At 42.4% G+C, this 12,301-nt stretch overlaps 1 long non-coding RNA gene across 1 annotated transcript; it reads left to right on the top strand.

Moving 5' to 3' along the window:
- Nucleotides 1–2,320: 2,320 nt before the first annotated feature.
- Nucleotides 2,321–11,517, top strand: LOC142600786 (uncharacterized). Its single transcript, XR_012834346.1, has 4 exons — nucleotides 2,321–2,459; nucleotides 4,960–5,056; nucleotides 6,813–7,053; nucleotides 10,415–11,517. It is a non-coding gene; the product is annotated as an uncharacterized LOC142600786 (long non-coding RNA).
- Nucleotides 11,518–12,301: the final 784 nt, after the last annotated feature.

Genomic DNA, 12,301 nt, shown 5'->3' with positions numbered 1-12,301 from the left:
TGAGATGAGCTGAATCCCACGCTTTGCAGGTCTATGTGGGATCTGACTTTCACCGGGGAGTTCAGAGGGGAGGTCATCACGCAATGACCCTAAGGTACCTAAAGCTCTTGGAGACTGACCATGCGACACAGCAAAGTGCTTATGCTGGCTGTGCCTTATTTTTTCAAGGCATTAAAACAAGGAGGGCTGGATTTGCTGATCAGCAGAAGCTGACCTAAGGCTGGGCTGTCACTGAAAGCCCCCAACCTGAAGCTGCATATCTGTATCCCTCGCTTCTGCTGGCCTCAGCATCCACGCAGCTCAGCAGGCAGCTGCTTTGAGAGCTGATTTGGCTGAGCACTAGTCTTTGGGGGGGGTCGCAGGGTAACTTTTCATTTTTAGAGATCTAGCTGACCATGCAGCCCCACAGTCGCTAGTGCTGGCACAAGGGACAAGATGGGAAGGCAGAGGTTGCTGGTGTTGTGGGGTGGGATGGCTGCTGCTGTGAGGAGCGGTGCAAAATTAAACGGATTGTGAAATCGAAGCCTAAGCAAAAGGATACCGACAGCAATTCATTAAATTTTGCATCACACTGTTAGATTTTAATCACAACGTTTTGGATCAGAATCACAAATCCTCTTATCTGCCGTAAGAGCTTCTTTCAAGCTTAACATTTTTATGCCCCATATAGGATGCAACAATATTCATCTCTGCTAGTCAAGCTTAGAAATGCATTAAACTGCCCAACCAGAAAATCGGGAACAGGCATTTAGTGATGCAAAATGGTCATTCTGCAACCTAATGCCTAAGGGACAGATCAGTCATTGCAGACTCCCACTTCTGCCTGAAAAGACCAATTAGGTGACTCTGCCTATTCAACTATCAATACAGGATTGCTCCCAACAGGATATTCCCCTGTGCTTTACCCACTCTAATTTTAAATTACTCAAGTGCCAAGACTTCTATCACTTCCCTGGGGTGACCATTACACAATTGAAGGCCTCACTGTGAGGAAATGTTTCCTGATATTCTGTCACAATTTTCCTATGCTTAGACTCATCCCATTTTACCTAGCTACACATTCTTGAACAGCTCTACCTTCTTTCACAGCCATGTCATTGCAAAATGTAATGGCAGCTAGCACACCACACACACACACACACACACACACTCTTTTTTTTTTTTTATAATCATTCCTGCTAGGCATTAAACACATAAAGAAAAAGTCAGTTATTTCAACCACTGGTATCATTATTGGTGCTGTTCCAGTGCTGAGGTGCCCTGATCATTCAGCATCGAACAAAGCTTCTCCAAGAGGAACTGTTTTCTGCACGCATCCTTTGAGGAAGGATGATAAAGGCTGAACAAAGGGAAGTCTAGAGGAAAAAAAACAACTTGAGGTGTTACGTACTGCTGTGGAAAGAGGAATTTGCTACTCACACATGAGAATCCCCTAATAACGAATAATTAGGATGAAACTCCTCACAAGAAGAGCTTAAGGCTTACTTTTTACTTCTAGGTTTTGGTATGCCAGAGCCCAGTGGGTTGTGGCTGGTTTGATCAAGAGGCAGCAGCCTTGTGCCACAGCCCAGGTAGCTCTTGGGCACTCTCAGGTGCCCTTGCTCCAGGGAATAAGGCTTGGGTGCACCTTGTACACCAGGAAGAGACTTGTCTCCAAGCATCTTGGGCAAATGAATGGCAGGCCTCCTCCGCACCAGTCTTTTTATGCTCAGTGAAGGGGCAATAATACTACGTTGCTGCTCCTCTCATCTGAATCAACGCCACCCCAAATTTTGGGCTGGATATGTTCAGGATGAGGTTTCCCAAGGTCATTGCAGGACCTTTCAGCCTGCTTTAGGAAGGATTTCTTTTTGAATTTTTCCCCACACAGTGAGTGTCGTATAGCCAAACCCTTCATCTGTTTTATCAGACAAGCAGAACTGGGAGTCTGATATCTTTTAAAAAAAGATACAGTTCTCTGATTAACTGAAGAGTAATAGCATGAAATTCTAGTCTCCAATAAGTAACATATTGATGCTTATGTCTAATTTAATCAGCATCAGGGGGGATGGGGGTGCCCATTCCTTCACCATCAGTTATGCAGCAGTTCAAGGTGATAAATCCTATCTGCGGAATGATATTCCGTCGACATTTCTATAATATTAATTAGATCACCGTGTCAGGCTGTAGGAAATTTGCTTAACATTCATTAGAAATTTCTTATAGATAGATAGGCATCCCTCCCTCCTTCTCCCCCCCGCTTTCTTTCTCCTGTGATTGACAGATGAGGTCAAGCCGGAGACAGCCCCCACTCCCTCCCCATGCCTGAAAAGCCAGGTCACCGGACTCCATAATGCATGGAGAGTGGGAGGAGAGGATTATGCCTTGAAGAGATATCCTATTAAATTGGACAAAAGCTCGTCTGCCTCCGGGCTCCATCGCCAGGTCTCCTCGGCCTGCAGCCGGCACGCAGAACGCAGGCAAGTGTACGACGCAAAAGCCATTTGCATTACCCTGCAGTCATTTTTATATGTGGAGGTAATGAAGTTGTCAGCGGAGCCCCGAGTGTGGCAGAGCCTGATATTCAAATAGACCTGCCAGCTCTCCCCCCTCCTCGCCGCCGCCCTCCGCTCCCCACTCCCCCCCCATCCCCACAGCTGATCTACTGACTCCCTGGATTACTGCTTCGCTGGCTCCCCGGCTCCGGCTGTGCTTGCACTCTTGCCCCTGTCAAGCGCTTTTGTTTCCAAGTCAGGGAACAGGCAGCTGCGGCTGCCTGCACACCGCTGCCCGCGCGCCCGAGCTGGCCCACGCACACGCGCACTGCCTGCGCACACGGGGTGTCACGGGCCAACTGCTAATGAGTGGAAAGCACCCCGGACGGTCACGCCACACCACGCAGCAGGGGTCCTGCCATATTTGCAGGGAGAGCTCCCCAAGCACCATGTTAATCCCAGGTTGAACGCCTGAGGTATTTTGTCGTGGTCAAACGGAAGAGAAAAGCTTCAAATTTAGGTAGATTTTCTAAGTCAGGTGGAGATGAAGCTTGCACAATAGTGTTTTGCACACCTGCCATGCCCTTTTGCTGAGGAACGACAAAGCGCAGTGCAAACTCTGCGTGCCGCTGGGGGGGAGGCAGCGGCCAAGTGGTCCTCAGCCCTCATGTTTACCTGTGTCGAGGGGGTGTTGGCAAAGGGCATTGCAGACATACCTTGTCCTCATAAAAGAAACCACAGGATCATAAATAACAAGGCAGTCAGAACTGGCCTTTGGTAATTTTTAAGTCCATTTTTGGGAAAAAAAAAAAAAATTCCCTGTGGCAAAGCTGCCTGGTAAGCAAAAGGTCTGAATCAACCCCATTAGCCTTGGAAACTAGCTTTTACTAAATATGGGGTGAGGCTGTCAGCTGGTGTTAATTGGCATAAACCCACTGAAGTCAATGGAATGACAGTGATTTATACCAGGATGCAGACTTGGGGGATGGATACTTAAAAGGAGGGCTGTCTTTTCTCTGCTTTCAGTAACTGGACCCACTTGTGGTTACAACCCTGCTGGAGCTTTTAGACTTGATGGGCAGATGTCACTAGGTAGCAAGGCATCTGCAGGTTGTCAAATGTGCATTGCAAAACTGAAGGCCACTTAAAAATATTCATCACTCTGGTAAATATTTAGCTGCCTCAATAGTCTCATTTTTGGATCAGCAACTCATTCATTATTTGCAGAAAAGGATACTTTCTGTGCTCTTATGAAAATGATCAATGATCCTTTAGCACAGAAGGCCCATGGGATTAATTTATTTTGTAAGCAGCATGTTAAAAAGACTGGTTCAAGCATTTTTTTAAAAAATTACAGGAGGGTCAAAGCCACACAGGTTTCAGCAGCAGCTTTTTTTGGCCTTTGTTCTTACAATGAGATTTTGAAAGATTCCCTAGAACCCCAGCAAGCTACAAATTTCCATGGCATGATACATCATTGCGCCATTAGAATTCATATGCCTTCAGGAGCTCCTTTTTGAGCAAACTGAAATTTGTTTGAGAAAGTGAACTTTGATGTTTACACTACAACAGTTAGTCTACAAGTGTTTCCAGTATACAGGGCTACTCTAAATGAACCAACCTGCAGATTAAAGGCTCCCTGAGTATAAATTGGCACGATGCACTGTAAATGATTCACAAATGGAGGAGTCCCTAAGTGTGCATTGACTCGCTACACCATAACATCTCCTACAGAGATTTTACAGCATCGTATGCCAATGATCCATGGATTAAGGACTCCCTAAGTGCACATTGACACGACAGACTGGAGCTGTTTTGGTCTATCGTGTCAATGATCCGGGGATAATGACAGTGTCTTGTGCAGATCCACTGAGACCAGAGTTGTTGTGGTTCCTAATGGAAGAGCCAAAATTGTCCCACTTAAGTCATATTGACCTTTTTGGGTGCTACAGGAACATGGAGAATGTTCTCATCCGTCATACCATTTGAGGAATGTCTTCAGTGATGCAGTTCTGTAGGCTGGGTGGCTTCTGTGTATGTACATGCATATGCAGGTTCATATAAAAACCTGTGGACAAGTGCACTTTTATACATTTTATATGCATATATCTTTCTTCATACAGAGCAGGACTCTCACACTAAAATTTTGCCACTGTCATTGAGGGTACCAAGGCCTAAACTGAGGAAGAGTCATTCTAGATACAGATCGACTTCTATGCAAAAGAGCAAAGCTCTCCTAGTACAAAAGAGCAGAGCTCTCCTAGTAGAGAGCGGGATGGGAAGGGGAAATGAAGACCCAAACCACAATAATGCCTATTTATTCTGTGACTTGCATCTCAAAAATGCCTCTCCAACAGTTGTGAACCTCCCCTTGAGCAGATGGGGAAACTGGGATGTAACAAGTTTAAATGATTTGGTAAACCTGTAACCACAGTGCTGCTGGGACCAAAACACAGTCTCTTCTAATACGTCTCAACCCCAACAGCAATGGTTTAACAGGCTGAAGATAAGCCTGTGTAGTCCTCGTGCCATATCTGTGAAGACTATGCAAGAGAAGACGACTGCAATGCTTTCAGACACAGGTAAGAAGAGAGTTTTAGGGGGTGTTTATCCTTCAGAAATTGTCTGTCATTTGCAGCATCCTGGATCACCACTCTCACCTTCAGCTACTCAAGATTTAGAATTGCTAGAGCAGCGGAAAAGTTAAGATGACAAAAAAATCAGGTTGCAAATGCAACTCCAGGAGAGGCAGAGTCAAAGAAAAAATGTGATAGACTGAAGATAGAAAAGGTTGTTTCAGGGCCATGACTATCTATCTACTCCACATGGCTGGTTCTGCCTGATCCCATCCAAACAGCAGAGCCCCTGGCCATCAGGTGAAATGAGTCTGATGTCTAAGCCACACTTCATGTTAGGAATTTCCCTTCTGAACCTGCTAAAGCAGATATTTCAAAGGAGATTTCTGAGTTGGCTTTGCATTTGAAATCTTGGAGTTGTTTCTTCTCCAGAAGAAGGAACGACACAGATGGCTGGTAGAAAAAAGGCCAGGACAAACACTGTGCATGTGATGGAAGCATGAGGAGAAAATGGAAAAGGAGCAAGTCTGGAAAAGGGCAACTGCCACAGATACAGTGTGCTTGCCCACGTAGAAAGAAACATGGGCACAATTTCAGTGTACAGGAGGAGTAGCTTTAGCAAATTGTAAGACACTTTTTATGTCCCAGTGGGACATTTCTGGTTTATATAATCTCTCTGCATTTTCCTATGAGTTTTGGTAAGAGTTAAACTGATTTCTATAGTAGGATGAAATTGGAGGGGGTACAGTACAAAATTAAATGGAATGAAGTTGACACAGGACAGGATTATAAACATCAGCAATGCATCTAAGATTAGAGTGACCAGGTTGATGCATTGTTTACACAGAATGTCATGAGGGTGTTTTATGGAAGAAGAAAAAGAACTAAGCACAACTGATGTTTGTCTTGAGTAATACAACTTGAAGGACAAACAAGCATTCACTGGACATCCATCCATCTAAACCCATAACTTTTGGATTAAGCTATTTAATTTAATTATTTCAGTGGGCCTGGCACCAGCTCTACCTGAAGTCACTAGAAGATGCTAGACTCTACAGTAAATTACTAAAATTGAGCCTAAGAAAGACAACTACTGCCAAAACTTTATGTGTGCAAATGCATCTTTTTCAGCCTGTGGTCATTCATGCTTCTTTCTCTGCTTTTTCTGTAAGAGGAGAACCTACAGAAAGTTTCACTAGAACAGCAATTGCTAAGTGAGAGCACTTGTCTCTGTTAATGCACTTAGAGTGGGCCAGATAATTTTTATCAGTGTAGGTAGATTTGTCATTAGAGTTGGAAAATATGTTGGAGAGCTTGATTTTTTAATAAATACAGGTGATATTGAAGGTTCCAGGAGATGATTGAAAAAAAACATATAAAATTTTAAATATACAATTAAAATTGAACTCCCATCAACCTCCACAGAGCTCTCAGAAGAAACTCATGATACTCTGAATACATTTAATTGAAAAGGAGATAAAGTCTTTGACTGTGATTACGATTTAAACGAATACATTATACATTGACAACTGGATCCTTTGGTGAAAGGCTGCTTAAAGTTGCAATATATTGGCTACTCAGGTCCACTGATGTTCATTATAAAAATTTCCATTATAATATATTATTTTCTGAAATGTTTAAATTCCTTGACTGCTGACAGTCAAGAGAAAAGGTGCATATTAAGAATATTAAGAGTATTTCCATCTTCTGCATAATTTTACCTTCATAGAAAGTGAAGTCTGCCCTCATTTTATCTTCAAAGGCAAAATACATGCTACTGAGACCCAAAGAAAACTGAGAAAGGTCCAGAGATCATCACTGATGTTTGGGAACTTAAATCCAAAATAGCTTTTTCTGTTTATATTCCTGGAATGACAGAATTCATGAAGTTTACCATTTTATTGGAAGATACCACTTTATTTGTAGCACGCATACCACTACTTTAATCATGTTCAAAAGGATAAGGAACATCTGATCAATTGCCATATTTCTTAATGCATGAGGTAAGAGTTTCACCTTCCCAGGATTTTACTAGCTGATTTTCAAGAGTGAGCTACTCCACTCTCCCCATTCCTAGAAGCTCCCTCTCCATGAAGGTCTGACAATTTTTGATGACAAATGTGAAGATTTTGAGAAACAGAAATTATGGCAAATATGCAATACGTTAACGATTCATTTCAAGAAACACAAAACATAAAACCTTCTGTCTCTGCCACAGAAAGTCAACTGATAGATGGTATTTAGTGCCAAGGTAGCTCCTCCTTGAACAGCAAAGTACAGCCGCAGCAAGAAATTGGGGTATTAGGTGGCCTGTTTTGGGCTGCAGGCTGGCACTCAACACAGTTTGCAGAAGGCAGAAGAGGATACTTCCTAAAGAAGTACTGGGAATACAGAAGAATACAGAACTGATTAGTCTTCCAAAATAGGAACACTTCCTTGGAAATGCTCTTCACAAAACCTATCTTCGGCTGCTTCCCAATCTACCTCTACACAAATGCTTAAGCAGCCTATTTCAGTTGATTATTGATGATTAGGCTGGTCTTCGGAGATCCCAAATGCTGGGGTGAGGTTCTTGTTGCATTTAGGGAGAAATCACTGAACCTGATTCTAGGTGAGACAAACTGCATTTCTTTATTACTAGTGCAAACATCCCTAGCATGCTCTGTATGCATATATACTGTGAATTCACCCATCTTGATAATTTTAAAGACTTTGTCTGTTCGAGAACTTTCCTTCCACAAATCTTAGCTCCGTTGTTAGCTTAGATCCATTTTTAGACAACCTCTCTCTTCACTCTTTCCCTCATAAACATGTGCATCATAAAATTGAAATACCAAAAAGAAAAAAAAAGCCACAGCAAAGCTTTGCTGCCTTTCACCACTTGTAAAAGGAAGGGAAATATCCTAAAATGTAAGTCATAGTTGGTTAAAACATATCCACCAGAAAGGCATCTAGCCTTGAAGACACAGAGAGACAAGAACTCCTGCATTGCCCACAATATTTACTACTTAAAAAGTAATTTTCTAATTGTTTTGATAAGCTAACCAGAGTGAACCTCTTATATGTCTTGCTCTGAGGCATTTTTGCTAGTCCCTATACAGAAAGGTACTAAAAAATCTCACCCAAGTTAACTGAAATCCGAGGAGTCGCTATTAAGTTCAACAGGGCTGGGGTAAACCACAACAAATGGTACCTGTTTCTGTTAAGAAAGATGAAGAGTGTGTGTAGCAGGAAGGCACAGCTCTAACTTTCTATTTTCTCCCTAGGTATCTGATTTTTTTTTATTTTTTTTTTTTAGCTGTGGATAGTTATCTGTGCTATGTCTACCTGAGAAAGTAGTGCTACCCAACAGGAGTGGATGTGCAGGATAAAAGAAAGAGTCAGTGCTGAGGACCTGACACACACATTTTGTGCTCTTTGGAGCCTTAAGATCAATTCTAGCCTGACCTCCAGGACTGAACACCTATACTGAAGTATATCGGGTGCTCTCCTGGACCTTATCTTCTGGTTTGTTTTCCTCCAAAATTAGTTCCATGCTCCAAGACCATTCTGCAGCATGAAACAATATGAAATAAATGGGGACAGTGAAGAGATTTCTGCTTCTGCAATGATCTATAAGTGGGCCCCTGCTTCAACCTCAAACACTGCCATAGATGAGCCCTGTAAGTGTCATGCGGCCCCGTTCCAGCTGAATCTTGGCACAAGCTCCGTGATTTCATCTTAGTATAGTGCATAGTCTGTATCGCTTAGCACAGCTCAGAGCTACTACTGCTCAGAGAAAACCTGCACCTGCAACCCACCAGCTCATCACATCTGGGTGCATGATACACTAGCAAACCCCTCTGGATTATGACATCCCTAGCACCTACTTGCTTTCCACATCAATCTGCCATGGCCTTAGCTTTCTGCCATAATCCAGAAAGTGTATTCTCAGTAAGAGATCTATGAATACTGCTTTTTATGCGATAGTAATGGGAAATGATGTAATAGTGTAAAACCTAACATGGATCTGATGCAGCCCATGCAGGAGCTGAAAGGCAGAAAAAGGAAGAATTAGATTATCTCCCCTTCTTGAGAAACTTAGCCAATGTTGGTTATTACTGTGCTCAAAATCGTGCTGCAAATTAGAGTCCTAGCTCTGAAATTGTTAAAGAATATGGCCACAGTCCTGATCTATGATAGAGGAATGGAAAGTCCAAGTAGGAAATAGATAGAGAAATGAAAAGGGAAAGGAAAAGTTCTTTTTTTATTTCAGTTTGGCAGTCAGGATCTAAATAGATCTGAGAGGGTCAGGTTAGGGAAGGATCTGAGGCTCATTTTTTCTCAGAAGTGAGGTAGGAGAAAGGGACATGGTTGGGAACTGAGGAAAGAATTCAAGAAATCCATCTGTACCTCAAAAGTGTTTTTTTCTCAGATGGTGAGACCCACTTTTCAGTGGGTGTCTGGAGAATAGAGACCCCAGGGACCATGAGGTACATGACACCTTCTGGGATAAAGCTGCATGTGTATGAAGATGGGTGGGGTGAAACTCAATTATCCACACATGGTTGTCTCATTCCATTGGAGATGTCCTTGGCCACTTTAGGAGTCTGTTCAACCTGGCTGGGGTTACACAGGACCTGCGGGAAACCTGTGCCCATCTGGAGTGGCAGCTGAAGGCTAGCACAGCTGCCCAACGGCATCTCAGGTAGCATCAGCCCCCTTGTCTGGGTAACAGAATCAATCCCATAAAAACCGCACATCTTGTTGCAAAACTGCTTCTTTGCATGTGCAATTTATAGCTGTACTAAGAACCTTTAATTCCTGTGCACATGCCTGAGATAAATATACCCTGAAAAAATCCTTCTTTTCTTTTTTAAACTTCCAGATTTTGACATTTGTACCCCTAGCATTTAATTCTGAGATGAAGGGAACCTGGCTTCTTTATACAGATGAAAACTACACTAAACTTTTCCCTTATGAAAGATCTTTCAAACATTAGCTGAATAATTTTTGTCCATTTGACCATCTGAGTAATTACTTTAGAATGTCCTCTCCTGCATTTCTTTGCTAGCAGTCAGACCTCTGTAATAAAATATTATGTTCAAAATATATTTTAGAAGAAAGGTATATAATCCTATTAATGGATTTCTTTAAATTTTCTATATGTGTTTTGCAATGAAATAAGCATATCCATAGCAATTTTTAAAGTTCTGCTTCAGGATTTATGCACTCTTAATGGACGCAGATTATTTCTTTGGATAATATAAATATCCCAAAGATTTAATGAAGCCATAAAGACATTCATTAGACTTCTGTAATTAGAATTATAGTTACAAAAGCTTCAGAGTGCTAAATATATCTGCAGTATTTCATTGTTTCAAGTTTTCAGTAAACAGCTTTCACCCAGGGGAAGAACTCAGAGCTGTGGGTGTGGAATTCACCTCCAACCTGGTCAGAGGGGCCTGAACATCTCCTCCTCTCAAACTGGGCAAATAACCCATGCAACTACATTTGTGGAGACCAGCTCTTCCAGGCCACCTGCAGCCTGCCAAGATTCTATCTTTGGGCACTACTGTGGAGCATGCTTCAATTAAACGTCACCTCCAGCTTGCAACAGAGGCTGAAGATAGACCCTTCATTTCTCAGTCTGATGTTTCCTTGATGTTGGATCAGGACCACAGATACATTTTGGAAATTGCTTGGAAGTCTTGCACAACCACTTATGTAAATATTGGGACTGAATTTGGCCCTAACTTCTCACTGGAACTAGGGAAAGGTAATACTTTTTAATGAATGTTGCAAGTCGAGCCATTTCTCCAATTTTGGGTTTGTTCAGGCCACTTTGCTCTCATGCAAATGTTTTCTCTGTTTTCTATGCAAAGAACAGCCATGACACAGGGCCTGGTGATGACGTCTCAGAATCCAATCAGAAAACCTGCATAAAGATGAAAGGTCTTACCAACAAGAAGTGAGCTTGCTAAACTACACCTTTCAATGAAATCGGACAAAACTGAAAAATGTTGTTGATATCAGATCCTTAGGCTGATTACTGAAGCGTTCGATTTTTCAGCATGTCAATTCATCACTGTCTACCTGGTTATATTTAACACTTTCTCCTGTTTCCATCCTGTCTGCTGAGATAGGCAATCTCTGTCACACGGTATCTGCTTCACCAGAAGGTCAATAGACCATTGTGGAGGCCCACGAGTCCTGTTCCCAAGTCGCCTTGATTCTCTCCATGATATTGCTGACGGCAGATGGAGCTTCCACGTCTTGTGGCATCTAAAATATTAATGAGATTAGAGCTTCCATCCTTCAAACAGTTCAGTGCTTCCTTTTTTTGGTGCTTTGCAATTCTGCAGCCAGTCAGTGGAATGCAAAGCCTCCACAGGGATGGTTGTTATCCTGTGCTGGTATTGCCAAAATGTTACGTTAGTTCCACTGGTGTTAATTTTCTTCAATAAAGTGCCGCTTTGCATTTTAAGCTAGCCACAGGTTCAAAATTTTTGTGGAAGATACTAACCTTTGGATAACTCAGTCTGGAGCTGAGAGGTTTGGCATGTACACATAGAGTTTATGTTTGGTTGCAGCTCATCAGTCCTGGCCAAATTATGCCAAATACGTATATGGAACAACTTCCATGTGCACTAGCCTGGTTTGGGGGCTACTTGTGAGTAGTTCGTAGGCTTCCCTAACTCAAGCCTGTTGGACACTACCTGTAGTACCGCTGCTGTGCTGTGGGAGGATTAAACAACCTCCTTCGACTCTGCTGTTTCATTGTCAGTGAGGGGATGGGGCAGCTGCACAACCCGTTAGGTTGCCTCCTTGTTTCTGTTAGATCATCCCTCATTATATACCATTATGCATACATACACACATATACAGATTTAAAGATTGACATATATATACAGAGAAGTGCCATTGACTGTTTAAAAGGCATTTATTGTTAGAACTTGCTGATAGTTTAGTTTAACACAAAGTGGCTTCACTGGTTTCTTGGATTTGGATTATTTTCCAGTGCAAGTCCTGAACCAGACTCTGGAGCTGGATCCTTCCGGATGTAAGAGAAATCGGCTTTTTGATATTTGGCTTCTCCCTTTTATAAAACGATTATCACGCAACTTGCCTAGCTTTGTAAAGTGCTTTGAGATCTACGGGCGAGACACACTATAGGCATTCTAAGCATGATTTATTTCCTTGCAGGCCCTATCCCTAAGTGGCTCATTGAAGAAACAACATTTATAAATATGCATGGCTTCCTGGTATAGA

Source organism: Balearica regulorum, chromosome 2 (assembly GCF_011004875.1).
Source record: "Balearica regulorum gibbericeps isolate bBalReg1 chromosome 2, bBalReg1.pri, whole genome shotgun sequence".
Taxonomy (NCBI): domain Eukaryota; kingdom Metazoa; phylum Chordata; class Aves; order Gruiformes; family Gruidae; genus Balearica; species Balearica regulorum.
Note: the sequence above shows the minus strand (reverse complement) of the source record. Positions and strands in the feature narration are given on the sequence as shown.